Source organism: Mus caroli, chromosome 15, assembly GCF_900094665.2.
Source record: "Mus caroli chromosome 15, CAROLI_EIJ_v1.1, whole genome shotgun sequence".
NCBI lineage: Eukaryota > Metazoa > Chordata > Mammalia > Rodentia > Muridae > Mus > Mus caroli.
In genome coordinates, this window is record NC_034584.1 from 65,304,063 (window position 1) to 65,320,427 (window position 16,365).

At 43.2% G+C, this 16,365-nt stretch overlaps 1 protein-coding gene across 2 annotated transcripts in view; it reads right to left on the reverse strand.

The window, feature by feature from the left end:
* Window positions 1–7,615, reverse strand: part of Fam135b (family with sequence similarity 135 member B) — a 268,014-nt gene extending 260,399 nt beyond the window's left edge. For both annotated transcript variants that reach the window (XM_021183960.2, XM_029469991.1), the window contains exon 1: window positions 6,984–7,615. The gene's annotated coding sequence lies outside the window, so the exon portion shown is untranslated. The remainder of the gene's footprint in view (window positions 1–6,983) is intronic.
* Window positions 7,616–16,365: the final 8,750 nt, after the last annotated feature.

The window sequence follows — 16,365 nt, forward strand, 5'->3', positions numbered from 1 at the left end:
CTCCACACCTCCTATCTTCTCTCAGTATACTCTCTATAAGAGTTATATGTGGGTTTTTGTTTGTGTGTTTTATATATATATGAAAGTGTGTGTGTGTGTGTGTGTGTATGTGTGTGTGTGTATCTATGTGTATGCGTTTTACAGATGGTCAAAGCCAGGGATTTGTGCAAGAGAGGCAAACATGTGCTAACTGAATGGTGATATTTATGCTATTATCCATTTTTCCATACTAGATGTCCCATAGAAGGTGACCCCATATCCTAAGCTTGTTAAAATGTTCTAGGTCAATAAGAATTAATATATAGGCACAAAAAATTCAAACAGTCAAGTCAAAGCTGAAGTCAAGGGGATTTAACTGGGGAGAAAGAGGAGAGCTGTCATGTCACTGAAGGCTTCGCAGGAGCCTTTCCTTGAGAGGCACACCCAATTGCAAGAGGTAGACAAGTCTGAGAATGACAGTGTCAGAACCATATTTGCCATTTCAACTGCATCTCATGTCCATACAGAAACTTGCTGCTGGAAGCTGTGGTCCAGGAAAGCACTTCCTCAGAGAGAAACACATAGTTCTGCCTCTGGGATAGTCAGGTGCTCAATGTTCACTCTTACCTCAGGATGGTGCACACCCCTTCTCTTTGGTATCCTTACCAATCCCCCGTAGCTGCAGACTCTAAGCTTGGAGACTGTGACATGTCTCTAACATCTGCCTTAGTAAAACAAAATTAGAAAGAGCACTCTTGGGGAAAAAGAAACAACCTCCCTGCATCATGAAGCCAAGCGGAAAAAAAATGTAGGTTTTCTTAAAAAATAAGGTAAGACATCAAAGACTGTCTAAAATTTCTAAAGTATAGTAAGAGTAAGTACCAAGCAGCCGGACCTCCCAGTAAATGCCAGGCCAGGACGCTTCCAATAGGATTCGTTTAGGTTTCCATGTCTCAGTAAATGTCTTATGAGGCATTTAGTCTGGGTGGTCTTGGGATTCAACTGCCAGGACATTCAAAGTACATCAGAGAGGTATAACATATAATGAATAATAATTTAATTTATTATAGAGAATATTCTTGTCTTCTGAATCATTCTAAATGTTGGGCTCTTCCCTTCCCTAGAGTCTAGCAATCTTGTATTCATACATACATTCATTCATTCGCTCAACAACTATGTACTCCGCTCACATTGTCGTGAGAGGACCTGCTATACTGTTTGGAGTCCCTAGAAGCCAATGTTATATTCATCTATTAATCTGTTTATTCAATATACATACACAGAGCAAGTGTCACTTGAGAGAATTTGTTCTACCAATGGATGTCCTACAGTGAATTTTTTAAAGTACTGCACAGAAATGTAAAGCAAAGAAGAGAATTGGTTCAGAAATAGGTGACAAATGCAGACTAATTTTCTCATTAAGGAGACACTGGTGCTGTTTCAGGCAACCATTTGCTTATGGAAGAAACGAAGATCCCAGGAAGATGCAGCTCTTTAGATTGCTGTATATGAGCAAAAATGCCAGAGGTTAAAAGGAAATGATGTAACAGGTGGCCATAGTAATAAAGGCTATGATGCGAGTCTGACTTAGGGTGGGAATAAGGCTAAGATTCAGAAAAAGGCTTTCAGGTTTCAATCTGAGTTATAAAAGCACAGAAGGGCTTTGGTTTATCAAATCTGATTTTAACTTTCCCACCATCTAGCTAGCTGCGAATCAGAGGCTCACCAGGCAGGTCAGCAGGTCAGCTCAGAGCCTGATAGATTCGTTCAGGTTAAGAGTGTAGAGACCAGGAACAGAATGATTGTAATGTGTCTGAAAAAGTAGCCAGAATGACAACTGCACCTTTCCCTCCTTTTCCCTCTGTGCTCCCCAGACCCTACAGTGCTCCACCCAGACATCCATCTGAGAGGTGAGGCCCTATGTTCACTTCTCTTGCATCATTATCATGCTACTAGCTACCTCTTTTCTCAGCATCCCAACCCCCACTGCCTGACCGAAAACAACTCTCACCTGCAAGCTTACCTACCAGGCCATCTTATGTTTCATCTGATCTGGCTTTTCTCACCTATCCTCCACTCTGCAGCTGAAGAGATGAGAGCATTCTGTACAACTGCTAATCTTCCCATAGCTTCCCATGACCTTCAGAGAAAAGGGAGCACTTTAGAGGCTGGCTAATGGACACTCTCTGATGTCACTTCTTCATGTCTTTTTTTTTTTTTTTATTGCGTATTTTACTCAATTACATTTCCAATGCTATCCCAAAAGTCCCCAGTACCCCCCCCCCCCTTCCCTTCCCACCCATTCCCATTCTTTTGGCCCTGGCATTCCCCTNTATTGGGGCATATAAAGTTTGCAAGTCCAATGGGCCTCTCTTTCCAGTGATGGCCGACTAGGCCATCTTTCGATACATATGCAGCTAGAGACAAGAGCTCCGGGGTACAGGTTAGTTCATCATGTTGTTCCAACTATAGGGTTGCAGATCCCTTTAGCTCCTTGGGTACCTTCTCTAGCTTCTCCATTGGGAGCCCTGTGATCCATCCAATAGCTGACTGTGAGCATCCACCTCTGTGTTTGCTAGGCCCCACTTCTTCATGTCTTACCAACATCAGTTGACAACATTTCCCCAGGACTTTATACCGCAGCCCTGCCTTATACTTCCTTCCTAACACTTCTTCCATTTTCTTATCCCTCCCTAGACTCATTTGCCTCCCATCCATTCTCTCTATATAAATTCTTTCTGACCTGAGCTTAGACCTCCTCTGCTATACAAAACCAGCCTTCATAGCCTTTCCCAAGAAATGGTTAGAAGGTCCTTTCCCAGACTTATATAACCTTGAACATTACTTGATGCACTCTTCTTAGTTTCTATGTGTGATACCCCTAAAAGATGTTTAGTTTATTTACAGGGTCTTTTCATAGTTCATAGTGGAACCTTGGCATCTGACATGGGGAAAGAGAGAGGGCAAAGAAATTTCCATAATGTCCTCACACCAAATAATCAGGATCTTACTCCATCAATACCAAAGGTAGAGGGCCACAGAGCAATGGTTCACAGTGTCAATTTCCTTTGTGATGTTAGGGCCATCCTCTACTCCAACTTCAGACATGTCCCTGCAACCACCTAGAAATGATTCATGTTGTAGCAGAAGCATTCAACATTGCTGAGCACCCAGCATGCTCCAGGAAACCCAAAAACATCAGCGATGTCATGAATTCCTACTAATTCTCTCAAATAATATTTGAATTCATATATACACCTGCCAGTTAGTTAAATAAAGGACTTCTTGTAAGCTGGACATGGTAGCAAAACATTTTTACCTGGAGGGAAAAATGAGGTAACCAACTAGTCCCAAACGCCAAAGAAAACGGTTCCTCCTGGCAGTGGTGACATCAGACATTGAAGTGTATAGTTCGAACACATTGTGATGTTTGAAGAAAAGGGTGAATGGAGGACCAAAGATGGAAGACCGGAGATGTAATCTCAATAGAGAGCATAGGTCAGTATACTTGAGCGTTGAAAGAGAGTTAAGCAGGGATATCGAAATCCTCCAGGCCATTTACAGATTATGAAACCAAGGTCTGGAAATAAGGGACAAATCAACAGTCCTATAAGCAAAATGATGTAGGAGGCAGAAGCCACTCCTGAATCAGAACCACAGCCAATTAGACTCTCACATCTAACCAAAAGGTGTTTTCTCTCCCTCTCCCTTCCTCTCTCTCTCTCTCGTTCCCTCTCCCTCTCTCCCTCTCTCTCTCTCTCTCTCTCTCTCTGTCTCTCTCTCCCCTCCCTCCATCTCTCCCTTCTTCTATCCCTCACTTTTTTCCTTCTTTCCTCTTTCCTTCCTTCCATCCCTTCCCCTATCAATCACAATGTCTCTTTTGTAGATGAAATACAGCAAAGAAACTGCTTTAGAGCATTTAAAATAATTCTGAAACCTTCTATAATTGGCAACTATACTTTTCATCGGGAAGTCACATGTCACTGTCTAATTGTTTGTTTGTTTGTTTTCTGTTTGTTTGGTTTTTTTGTTTTTTTAAATTTACATCTTCTGAGGTTACCTTCTAGGAACACAACCATCATTATATACCTTACAGAGAAGGCAAGGATTTACTAAAGGTCACAGTAAGCTAACAAGAAGAAGAGACAGGTCTTTGGAGTGCATCTCATATGATATTGTGTATTTAAGCCCAGGGATGTTGCACATCTTCTAGAAGAGAAATTGAGAGAGACAGAAAGAGACAGAGAATGTGCTTTTGCTGGGTATTTTATAAATCATGAGGGTTTGCTTATTCCCTTCTTTCTTTTTTCTTTTTGCACAGCCACTACTTTACTGCAAGTACCCAGCATCCACTGTGAGACTGACTCCAACAACCATATGCTACAAATGAGGAAACTGAGGCAAACGAGAGTCTACCACCCTAGTTTTTAGTCATAGAACCTAGGTTCAGTTACACGCTCCCTGAAGCCAGGTTATATGGTTTCCTGTTATATGAAAGCTGAGTAAAAAGAGGGAGATGGAAGGAGGAGAAATGCATTCCAAGTCTGAAGTATTCAGCAAATATGATATGAAAGCCATTTAGGATCAGATGCCAACAATTCTAAAGGGTCCCTTGTAAAGAAATGAACATTTTGAGACTAGGTTTGTGATTACTGCACTGATACAGAAAGGCACCAGGGACCGGCTTTGTGATGCCTCTTTCAGGACAGGTGGCCAAATTGATGACCCATTCATTCACCAGAGGTTGTGGGATCAGAAGAGAGGCAGGGTAAGAGAGGCCCCTGCCCTCATGGAGCATAGAGTCTAGAGAGAAGAGATCTGTGTAACAAGCAATGACACAGCACAGTCTGTCAGTCAAATCAGGTACAGAGTATCAAGGAAACACAAGAGAGGATCAGAGAAGGCTCCAGATATGATGGAGCCTTTGAACTGGGCCACACACACACACAAAGAAGAAAGTGAGAAACTGTTACTTTCTGCAGAGACACCAGCATGGACAAAAGCACAATCACAAAAGAGCAGAGCCCAGGCCTGGCTCATTTCAGAGATTGCAGTTCCCTCAGCAGTGAGATCAAGCTGCACATATTTGGTCAGGTTCAGCTAATAAATCTGGCTTTAGAGAGCAGAGTGGGATTGAGGCAGTCGCAGCTTTGAAAAGACTCCACAGTGTATGCAACACTTAAAGGCGCCCTCACTTTGGGCAAATATCTCTTTACACGATCAGATGTTTGGCCCCACTCTGAGTTCCACAGAACAAACACTATTTTCAAGAGAGAGAGGAGCACTGCCTTCCATGGCAAAGCTAGCTCTTGACCTTCAGCAGCCACAAACAAGGAGGACACGCAGTGTTTCCCCCAATAAAGCCCTCTTTATATTGCCCAGGTATCTCTGGAACAAGACAATATCCCAGTCACAACTCACTGACTAAGAGTTCCACTCTTTCCATGGGTGATACCTGTGAAATGACTTGTTAATCTGAGGTTTTTTTTTTCCTTTAGAAAATGACTTTCTTAAAATTGCATTAGTCATACATAAGACTTTAAAATCCCGCCCCGTTTGCATCCTCTGCCATTAAATTTTATTGTTATGAGAGCTTAGCAAACTCTAAGGGTTGCTAGAATCACGTTCTATAGATGAAAAAACATCCCAACAAGACAGGAGCAATTCAAGGTCATACAACAGGTATGATGAAACGAGAGTTCAGACCTGTTTGTTTCTGACTCCAGAATCTTGCCCTCTTTCCTCTACACTACAGTGTAGCATTTCTCTATAATATACTGTCCTCGTTGTGGTATAAATCCCCAGATGAAATGCTGGCTAGATCACATCCTCTTGGGTAACATAACTACATCATAAATTAAAAGCCCAATTAAAGAACATACCCTTTTAACTGGGACTTACCACAGTCCCCTGGGGCTAAGATATAAAAGGAGAATCCTTTCACAGGCAGTGGCTATCCATCCTGGAAATTCTTCAGAAATCTGCTAAAGTCTATGAAAAGCTTTTGAATCAGATTACTCAGCTAACGCACCTTCCTCTCCTTGGGTCTTCTGGTGTTCTCCTCCCAGCAGAACTGGATTAAATCATGTGCCAATCTCCAGCCCTCACTATAGCCCAAAGATGCAGATAACAGTCCATCATACATCAGGTGCACCCAGGGTTTAAAACAAATTTAATATTAAGAGCATTGGAGCCCAGTGGAAAACATTGCCCTCCTAGATTATATGAGGGACTGAAGTGGAGTTCTCTTCCCCATCTGTCTGAAAGTAGGATAGTTCTTCAGTAGCCAAGGGCCAGACAGAGGGTGTCTCTAACACCATACAGTGTTTGTTTTGCTGGCATCAGAGAGGGAGGAAAAAGTAGGTGAAGATAATGGGGATGGTGTTCTTATCTCCATTCTGGTTATAATTTTATTTCTGTTAACATCCAATCCCCCAATGACCAAAACATCTTATCTGTAGAATAGTAAACTCTGGGCATACCCCAAACCTTAAGAGTTACTACTACCTTGTCTAAACATTCCCTACAGTGGTTGTGTTTAAAGATTGTTGTACATATAAAGAGCTACTGTGTGTTATAGCCCCTTTCCATGCCACAGATGAACTACAGTGCTCTCCACCCTCCAAAGAGACGGTCTCTGAGTCAGCTTGCCCCACATAGAACAGAGACCATAGCCCCTCCACCTCCACAAGGTCTTTTGAGCATGCCCTGGGTTCAGTGGCTCAGAGGACCTGAGCAGGTCTAAATAAGCCCCTTAGGACCACCACATTCACACAGTCACATTTAATGGTCCTTCTTGTCTCTAAGCTTTGCCCAGAAGTGGGGCAAGATCAGAGGGCAGAGATATCTGGGGGGAAAATAGAGAAAGATATTTAAAAAAAAAAATCGCGGAAGAATCCCTACTCAGTAATAGAAAGCCATCCAACTAGCAACCACGCTTCCAGAAACGTCACTGCCACAGAAAGAGTTTTACAGCTGGTGACCCCCACAGCGTTCTCACCTACCTGTCTCCCACTGCAGGGCTCTCTCTCTCTCACCTCCTAGGGCCCTGTTCCAGCTCTGGTCCCGCTCTCTTCTGGTCTCCTTCTCCAGCGGCCAACACCGGCAGGCAGCGACTGTGGGCGGACCAAGGAGTCGGCGGCGGCACCTGCGAGCTGTCTCAGGTCTCTACCGAGAGGCTGCCTGGAGGAGGAGCAAGCGGATGCTGCCCTCACTGCCGCCGCCGCCGCCACTGCCGCCGTGGTGCTGATGCGGTTGCTATGGTTATGGAACTCCGCAGCTGCCCCCTCTTGGTGCAACAGCTGCCCGGCCACCGCGGCCTCCTGGCAGCCCGAGCTAAGGTGCCCGAGGCAAGGTTGTGAATGTGGTTAAGGGAATTCTTCGCCCGCCTAGGAGAAGACTGGGAGCCTCTACTTGGGCCGTGGCTGGGTCTCTCCTCCAGCGCCCTTGCTCTCCTTCCCACGCCAGAACCTAAGGCCAGACTCCAACAACACACAGAGCGCGCTCAAGGCCTAGAGAGCCCTCCCTGCCGCTCAGCTCTGCCCCTGCAGCCTCGGTGCACCGCGGTAGGCTGCGTGACTAGCTGGGAGGCGCCGCTCGCGTCCCCCACCTCTGTCCGCCAGAAGAGCCTAGGCGCACCAGGCTGCCCTGCGGCCAAACCCCGCCCGCTCATAGGCTCTCCTGCCAGCCCGCCCGGCCTGTGGAGGGCGCAAGATGCTGGGCCAAAGAAGTCTGTCCTCAACCAGCCCAACCTGGCCAGGAGCATGCTCAGTCTCCACGCGGAGATTGTCCTCCAGAGCCAAGACAATGATGCAGTTAGAAGGAAAGGTTTCTTTCAGACCCCAGGGGAGACAGGTATTAAACTTGGGAGAAGTAGGGGATGCAACAAGTACACACCTAAATAAATAGTCTAAAAGCTGGAAGTGACCCATACTACCACTACTAAATGTGCAATGGTCATTGAGCAACAGCCCATTCATCATTTACAGATGTTCTTCATGCTAAACACTGAGGGTTCAGAGGTATGCCAACTTGATCCATGGGAAAAAATGACAACAATGAGAGAACATAAGGCAACTCACATCTACTAGCCATTCTTCAACGGGCAGTTTGCTTAGGAATACATCATCTCACTATGACAGTGTCAAGAAGTTCTTGTGTCCTACTTGTTACAGGTGACAGAACAGCCTTAAAAGTGGAACCAGTGCTAGAATTTGGAAGCTGAGTGTTCTGTCTATTAGACTAGGCTGCATTAGTTCACATGGGCTAGAATGCCCAACTGTATAAGGGGGCTGTGGAGGAAAGACACTTGGAAGAAGGTGCAAGTATAGCCAGAGGTGATGGTAATGAACGGGGAAGAATATTCCCACATGAAAGGGGCAGGCAACCCCCCGCCCCCGCCCCAAACTAGATAGGCAGGACTGTTTGATTTTATCTTGTCCTTTTATCCACCCAGTGTGACTAGAACCGAGGGCACTAGGGAAGGTGAGACAAGAGCTTGGAACACACCAAGGACTGGAGAAGCCAAGACAAAGTTGACTTTGAACACAGTGGGACACAGAAGGCACTTAAGCAAGGGAAAGGGTAGGTCATCATGGGAAGAAGATTGCCTACTTAGCTACTGTGGCAGTGAATGTCAAGCTCTGAAGGTGCTGTTGGCACAGAGACCAGAGCAAATGACCCATCTGCTTTGCTGATCCTCTTCACAGCATCCAGCCAAGCCGGGAACAATGCGAATCCCAGTAAATACTGGGAGAATGACGAATAAAGGATTATTTGCTTCTCCATCAGGGAAGATGAGTGTTGTTCTTTTGCAAATATTTGCCCTTGAAATATGATTAACATCAGATGGCATGTATTTGCATTTCAGTTCTACGTAACCTTACTTTGGAAAGTCAAAGCAAGCCTCTTACGGCTTTCGCTTGCACTTCCTGATCCCTAGCAGAGTAGTATGCTGGGATTATTGTTCCCCTGCATTGGAACAAACATGTTTCAAGAATCTAGACGGGAAAGTTCCATGATATGTTATGTGAAGAAAACAAAATACAGAATAATGTTTCAAACAGCGTAGCTCTCATGGATCAAGGAGAAAACATCAGGAAAATGTATATTTTCTTGTATTGTATTGGCATAGAAATGCACTGGGGGTGGGGAGCTAGATAAGAAACTTGGAGAAATAGCTAAGGCAAGTAAGGCTGAGATGGAACTGAATGGGCAAGTTTGGAGTGGGAATAAGACAAAGTACTATATGTAAAACACTTTTATGGTGGGAGAGAGTGAATCTCATCTAATCCATCCTGCCCTCAGACTTTCTATGCTGCCAAGGCTGATCTTGAATTCCTGATCTTCTTACTTCTATCTCCAGAGGACTGGACTGCAGACTAGTATCACCATGTTTAACCTTTGTGAAACTTTTAAACTTCTGAACCAAAAAAAATTACATAGTTTGTGTGTGCACAGGTAATACATACATTCTAATCAGCTATATCATCAAACCTACTGCTGTCACCTTTGTGGCAAAATGGCATTATTAATTATTTCTGTGAAGCCCCTTCTCTTAAAATCTACCCATTATCAGCTGTTATGACAGTCATAAGTCTCTTGGATTGAGTGGATGGCATCTGCATCCAACCATCCCCTGATATTAGATCCTCCTTCTACCTGGACCCACCCACTCCTTAGCTGGTGCATTTGTGTGATTTTGTTAACTTGACTAAATTTAGAAGCACCTGGAAAGAGAATGCCAATGAAGGATCTTCTAAATCTGGGGAACTTTCCCTTGATTATGTTAATTATGGTGGGGAGACCTGCTCACTGTGGCTGGCACCATTGTCTAGGCAGGGAGCCCTGCCCACTGTGGGTGGCATCATTACCTAGGCAGGGAAACCTACTCACTGTGGGTGACACTATTGCCTACGCAGAGGATTGTTCTCAGCTACTGACTGTGGATGTGATTTTTGTCAACTCCCTCAAGCTCTCCTTATTTGATTTCCATGCTCTGATGGGCAATCGCAGAACTGTGAGCTAAAATAAGCCCTTTGTACCCTAAGTTGTTTTTATCAGGGTGTTTTATCAAAGCAACAAGGGATAAAACTAAGATAATTCTCAAGATCTGACAACTGGACAATGCATGCAAATGGCCTCTAAGGAGAAGTCCCACCAAGGTCCACAGTGAGCCTCAGTAGAAATGAATCTAAAACTGAAATAGCAATTGCTACTCTCTGCACATCTTGGGAAATGAGTTCCAACCATCAAATCATAGAAGCAGAGACCTCAAATTCTCCTAGGTGTCCTTCTCTTTGCTTCCTTCATCTAATAACAGCTCATTAAACACAAGCTGTTGGTTCCACAATATGGCTATCTTTAATGTCCTCTATGACAGGAGGCCAGTGAGAATTCTGAATTTGATTCATCAGGGGCTATGGTTATAAAGTAGAGAAACAGGTGTAGCCTTAGCTTTATACTTAGACTGCTCAGTCAGATTGGATGACAGGGGTGGGGGGGGGGGGGGGGGGGGGGGGGGGATTAATCACATGACAGGTACTGAGCTATCCAGACCCAGGGCTGATACAGAATTGGGTGGTGTTAATACCCCTTTGAAGAGGTGAGCATCAAAATATACAGTCTGAGATGTGAGACACAGACACTTTTGCTGAGGTTGACTCTGGGGTTCAGGGTGAAAATTCCCTTCCTCAGAGAAATAAAAGGGGGGCTTGAGAATCTTGTGGGTGAGCAAGGAATCCATACAAAGCAGGCCAGAGTCTCTGGTTGGAAGGTAAGTTTTTATTACTGACACCCTGTGGTACTGAGAAGCAAGTGTCTCAAAGAGCTCTCAGACTGTAGGTGTGTGGAGACAGTCTGAACCCATCCTCTTGGAAATGAACAAGCCACAAGCCTCGTGGGTTTTGGTCAATCTGAAAGGAGCAAGATCCAGTCGTCCCCCCCCCCCCAGAAAAAAACATCTGGAATGATTGTGGCCTTGTGAAATAAGATAACCCCTGGCATTTAGGTAATCAAATTTAACTTTGTCTCTATTTGATCCAGAAAACACGCGCCCGCGTGCGCACGCACACACACACACGCACATGCTCACACACACACAAACACAACCCCCTGTGCTCTTCAAAGCTTAAGCATGTCTGAGACTTGTTATCCATCCTACAAAATCTTGGTCTTCATGGAACATTCCTAGGTTTACATCTATGGTTAGTTCTCTCTTCTGCTGCCCAGAGCTTATAGAATCACTTATGTAAAGATATTCCCTATATCAAACTGTTCTGCCTGCCTACATGTCTGATGTCTGCAGAGGCTAGAAGTAGGCATTAGATTTCCTGGAACTGGAGTTAAGGATGGTTGTGAGCCACCATTCAGGTGCTGGGAACTGAACCTGAGTCCCCTGAAAGAGCAGCTGGCGCTTTTAACCACTGAGTCAGCTCTTCAGACAGACCAGAAGAGGGCATCAGACCCCATTACAGATGGTTGGAAGTCACTGTGTGGTTTCTGGGAATTGAGCTCAGGACCTCTGGAAGAGCAGTCAGTGCTCTTAACTGCTGAGCTATCACTCCATCCCGGTGAATGAAATTCTTAAGTAAGTATTTGCTTTTTTAATCTTTGTCCAGCTCAAATTACAACGTGGAGTACGTGCACGCAATATTTAAGCGATTTAAATATTATTCGAGTAGATTTGATATTTATTTTCTTCCCATATGGTTTTCTTGCTTGCCAAATACAAATAAACTAGTTTTAAAAACCATCTCCGTATTTAGGACAGGTGTGCAATGGCTATGTCTGAATAACTGACTCTCAGATGAAAGGAAGAGTGGATTCCTGTTTGGTATGGGTTGTGGAGGGAACCTAGAAGAGGTGACACTGTTGAGCTTTGGGGAGCTCTTTGTTCACAGAGCATTTCAGCTCCAAAAATATGCCTTTAAAATTATGTATCTTTCAGAGAAAAGCAGGCCTCTAAAGGACTACAGCCTTTTGTATTGTATTGTTTTGTTCTGTTTGGCTCTTGTCTTTTGGAGGTCTGCTCTTTTCTGAAAAGGAGATGGAAGAAGAGTGAATTTGGGGGACAGGGATGGTGGGGGAGCTAGGGGGTGTAGATAGAAACGAAGCTGTGGTTGGGATGTGTTTCATGAGAAGAATCTATTTTCAATAAATTAAAATGCATATAACAACTTCACATCAATAGGAGGAAACCCCCATTTCATGACTCAAAGACTGAATCAAGTTCCTCTAATCAATGTTCTTGATAACTATTTTGATAGGAAAAGATGCAATATTTATTTTTGTCTTAAGTATATGAGTGCTTTGCCTGCATGTGTATATATGCACCAGATCTGTTCTTGATGTCCATGGAACCTGAGGAGGGGTTTAGATCTCTGGAACTGTAGTTACAGAAGTGAGTGTGCCACAGTATTTGATCCTGGGTCCTCTGCAACAGCAACAATTGCTATTAACTGCATAGCCATCTCTACAGCCTTGGATCCATATTGTTTTAACCACATACTGCAATCAATGCTTTCTCTGGAGTATATGTAACAGTGACTACAGCAAGCACAAGGAAGCATGCTTTTTGGGCATCAGCACTGTCCCAGATACTGTGTCCAATCTCATGGAGCCATTATAGTAATCTAGGATAGCCCTATGATAAGGAAACTGAAGCAAAGTGGTAGAGTTTGTTGAATTCACACAAGTATGGGAGATACTTTTATAGGTCAGGATACTTGTATAAGGTTACAGGTCAGGATTTGGACAATTAGTCCTTGCTCCTTCCCTTACCATAAGCACCTTAGAGTGCCTCCTGGGACTTGCTTCCATTTTCATTTGGTGTTTCAGTTCACATATCCAATGCAGTACTCTCACAGCATCCTTAAGAGTTGCATTCAGACAATACTTGGCCCCAAGGGACTGTCTGTAAACTGTATGATGTCCAACAGCATTCCAGACCACATTCCATTACATGCCAGGAGATCATCTGCCTCTATCCTACTCTCCAGACACTGACAATTGTCCCAAGAAACTAACTGAGCAATCAGCAGCAATCCAAAGAGTAGACGTGATGTGTCGCCTCCCTTGTGTACAAAAAAAAAAAAAAAAAAAAAAAAAAAAAAAAGGCTTAAGATCAGCATACCTGAATTCAAATATTTTCTCTTTTATCCCCGTGACTTATAGAAAAATCCTAAATAATTGTAACTGGCAGGCCGGGTTAGATTCCTATAGTCCACTCTGAATGTCCCCATTAGATTGTCTCATATGGACAAGACTGAGGGACACTTTCTTTATTAATGACTATTGTAGGAGGGCCCAAACCACTGTGGTCCTGTCCCGAGGGGTCTAAGAAAGCAGAACAAGCAAGCCATGGGGCCATATGCCAATAAGCAGTGTGTTTCCACGGGGTCTCAACTTCAGTTGCGACCTCCAGGTCCCTGCCTTAAGTTCATAATATAACTTACCTTCATGAGAGACACAACTTTAAACTGAAGCAATTCTGAAGTTGCTTTCAGTCCTGGTGTTTATCAAAGCAATAAGCATTAAACTAAGACAGATTATGAAGGTTGATGAAGTGAACTGTCACTTTATAAACGTGAGTTTACCTGTGTATGTGTCACACAGACTCTGTGTGTCATAGAGCACCCCATTTGACTAAGACATACAGAGAAATAGACTTCCAAACCAACATCCCAAACCTACATCAAGTCCCTATGGCCACACCATATGACAGGCTCCATGTTTCGCTTCTCATAGAAGAGGAAACTGAGGCACATCTGGCGAATGGAGCTATTCAAATGCAGAAAGTATGGACTCAGCATCTATATACTTGACCTTAACCTGAATAAAGTTTTGAGTACTGGAGTGCGGGTAGAATTTAAAGCATGAGTATCATGTGTGTATCACACCCGCTGGTGATGCACATTGCTTTATTGTTGAGAAAGCATAAGTTACCAACACAAGAGAGGTTAGTAGGTTAGTTGGAAACAAATCTTTTGTGTCTTTGAGAATATCTGCACCTTTGAAAACCAAAGAGGGGGTTCTCCTGAGTTGACAGTGAGCTCCATTAAAAGCAGGCATCATCACTAGGTATGAGCTAATGATACTATTTGCAACTCCATAAATATATATATATATATATATATATATATATATATATATGGATAGATATGTATCTTCCAAGGTTGATGAATCATTCCATTAATGATGGCAGCACTCAGCACCTTGGGACAAATTCTTCCTTTTTTAAAGAACACAGTCTTGGGAGTTGTCCAGGGCATGCTCACTTCTGATCAAAACCTTTGGGACTTCAATAATGTTTCTCTCTGCAGAAACTCCAGGCCTTGTTCCAAAGCACATCTTTGGTGAGTTATACAGCTATCACGAGCTTGTTGTTTCCTTTCTCTTTATTTCTGAGACTCATTTCTTCCTCTTTGTAACAGAATGCATGAACCCTTCCCCTGTCGGTAGTCCAGGGCATTAAATATAAGCATCATATACAGCTGTCCTGTCAGGAAGCTGGCACCTGGCATAGCTAAGGGCTGTCCCTTTCAGACTCTGCCATCTTATTTTTCCTTTAAGTGCAAGGATTTTATAGTTCACCCTAAATGATAAAACACCCTCCAGAGGATAATGCAAGGGCCTCATACCTTATATAGCTCTACATCTGCTAGTAATGATGTAACCCTCTGGCCCTGTTTCCTCAGCCTAATAATGGGCTGCTCTCTTCGAAGACTGCTAAGCCCAGATGCCTGCTAAGCCCCAGCTACTGGACATTCTACATGTCACTATGTTGTGATCTCCTTCCTACTCCATGCTTGGTGGCAAGAATGAAAAAACTTCAAGTTTAACACAAAATTTAAATATGATCTTCTGATTTGATGTCACCTCTTCTTCTCTCAAGCAAATGTGGCCAAATGCATTTTCTAATATTATAAGAATAACTTTTAATAACTCAAGACACCAAACATGAGAGTATACATATCCACATTATATGCTTCCAAGGTCTTTGCTTTTTAACTCTTTCCTATCCAAGTTTCTGAGAGTCAGTCATGCTGCCATATGAACAACTCACTCATTGTTTTTGCTATATCATATTCCATTATGAGTATCCTGCATAACCCACAAGTTTCTCTAGTCAGTAGATATTTGCACCACATGTGTGCACACCAGGATCTACTGCTTCCCTTGGAACTGCTATTTTAGGACATCCCTGATGGCTCATCATCTATACTTAGAAAGACAATTGCTGAGCTAAGGGAGCACACACATGCCCCTGTGGACTGGCTAATTCCACACTGATTTTGCAATTGCACCATTTTACACTCTCACTAGGAAGAGCATGCATTCCCATAGTAAAGGACTGTGTACTCCTCACACCTAATATAGCCGTGTTGTGATTTTTTTTTAAAACCCAATAATGTGAAATGCATTTTGATTCAGGTATTTACTGTTTTTTTTTATTTATTTTTCTGATTATAAATGACATCAGGTCTTTATCTGCACTTTCTGACCATTCATGTTTCTGCTAAAATGCTTGCTGATTCTTATCTCTGGCTCATTTGTTCTTTTCTTGTAGATCTATAAGACTTCTTTACATATTGTTGGGATTTCTTAGGTTTAGGTGTTCAAATACATCTTCAGCATGCCTCTCTTGTTGGTCCACATTTCCATGGTTTCTTAATAAGTGAGGTTCCTGGCATTGTGAAAACCATTCTTATGTATTTTGTCCTGGCTTTCTTCATTTATAATATTGATGCTCCCTGAGAACACATTCTATATTTAGAACATTAAGATACCATATATTTATAGTGTGTGTGTGTGTGTGTGTGTGTGTGTGTGTGTGTAGTTGAACATATTCATATTAAGCCTAAGTCTTTTCTTTCACCTCTAAAGTCTTCCACCCAATCAAGCAGCCCTTGTCATTGTATGGCTGTCCTTCTGACTCTCACCCTCCCTATCAGGGGTCAGGTTTTCTGACACAAAGAGGCCAACTTGAAGCTCACTATTTTCTTCATTAGTCTTGGGTTCTTTTCCTCCCGAAAAGATGAAAAGATGTCACCCTCTGTGACACTCCAGTTTTACATTGAGCTTTGCTACCTTGTAAGATATTCTCACACACCTTGCTCTTCCTTGGACTGCATCAGATATTCTTGTCTCACAAAACAGCAGGGATTCTGGAAGGAAAGGACTGTGATTTTCTTATATTTTTAGAAAAGACTTGCTTAGATTTCATGCTGTTTAGTTTTTTGTTCATTAAAATTGTATTGAATCCACAAAGTATTTAGGGTATGCTCTCCATGTTTGTGAAAATAACCATACATATGTGTGTGTGTGTGTGTGTGTGTGTGCCTGTGTGTGTGTGTGTGTGAGTGTGTGAGTGTGTGTGTGTGTGTG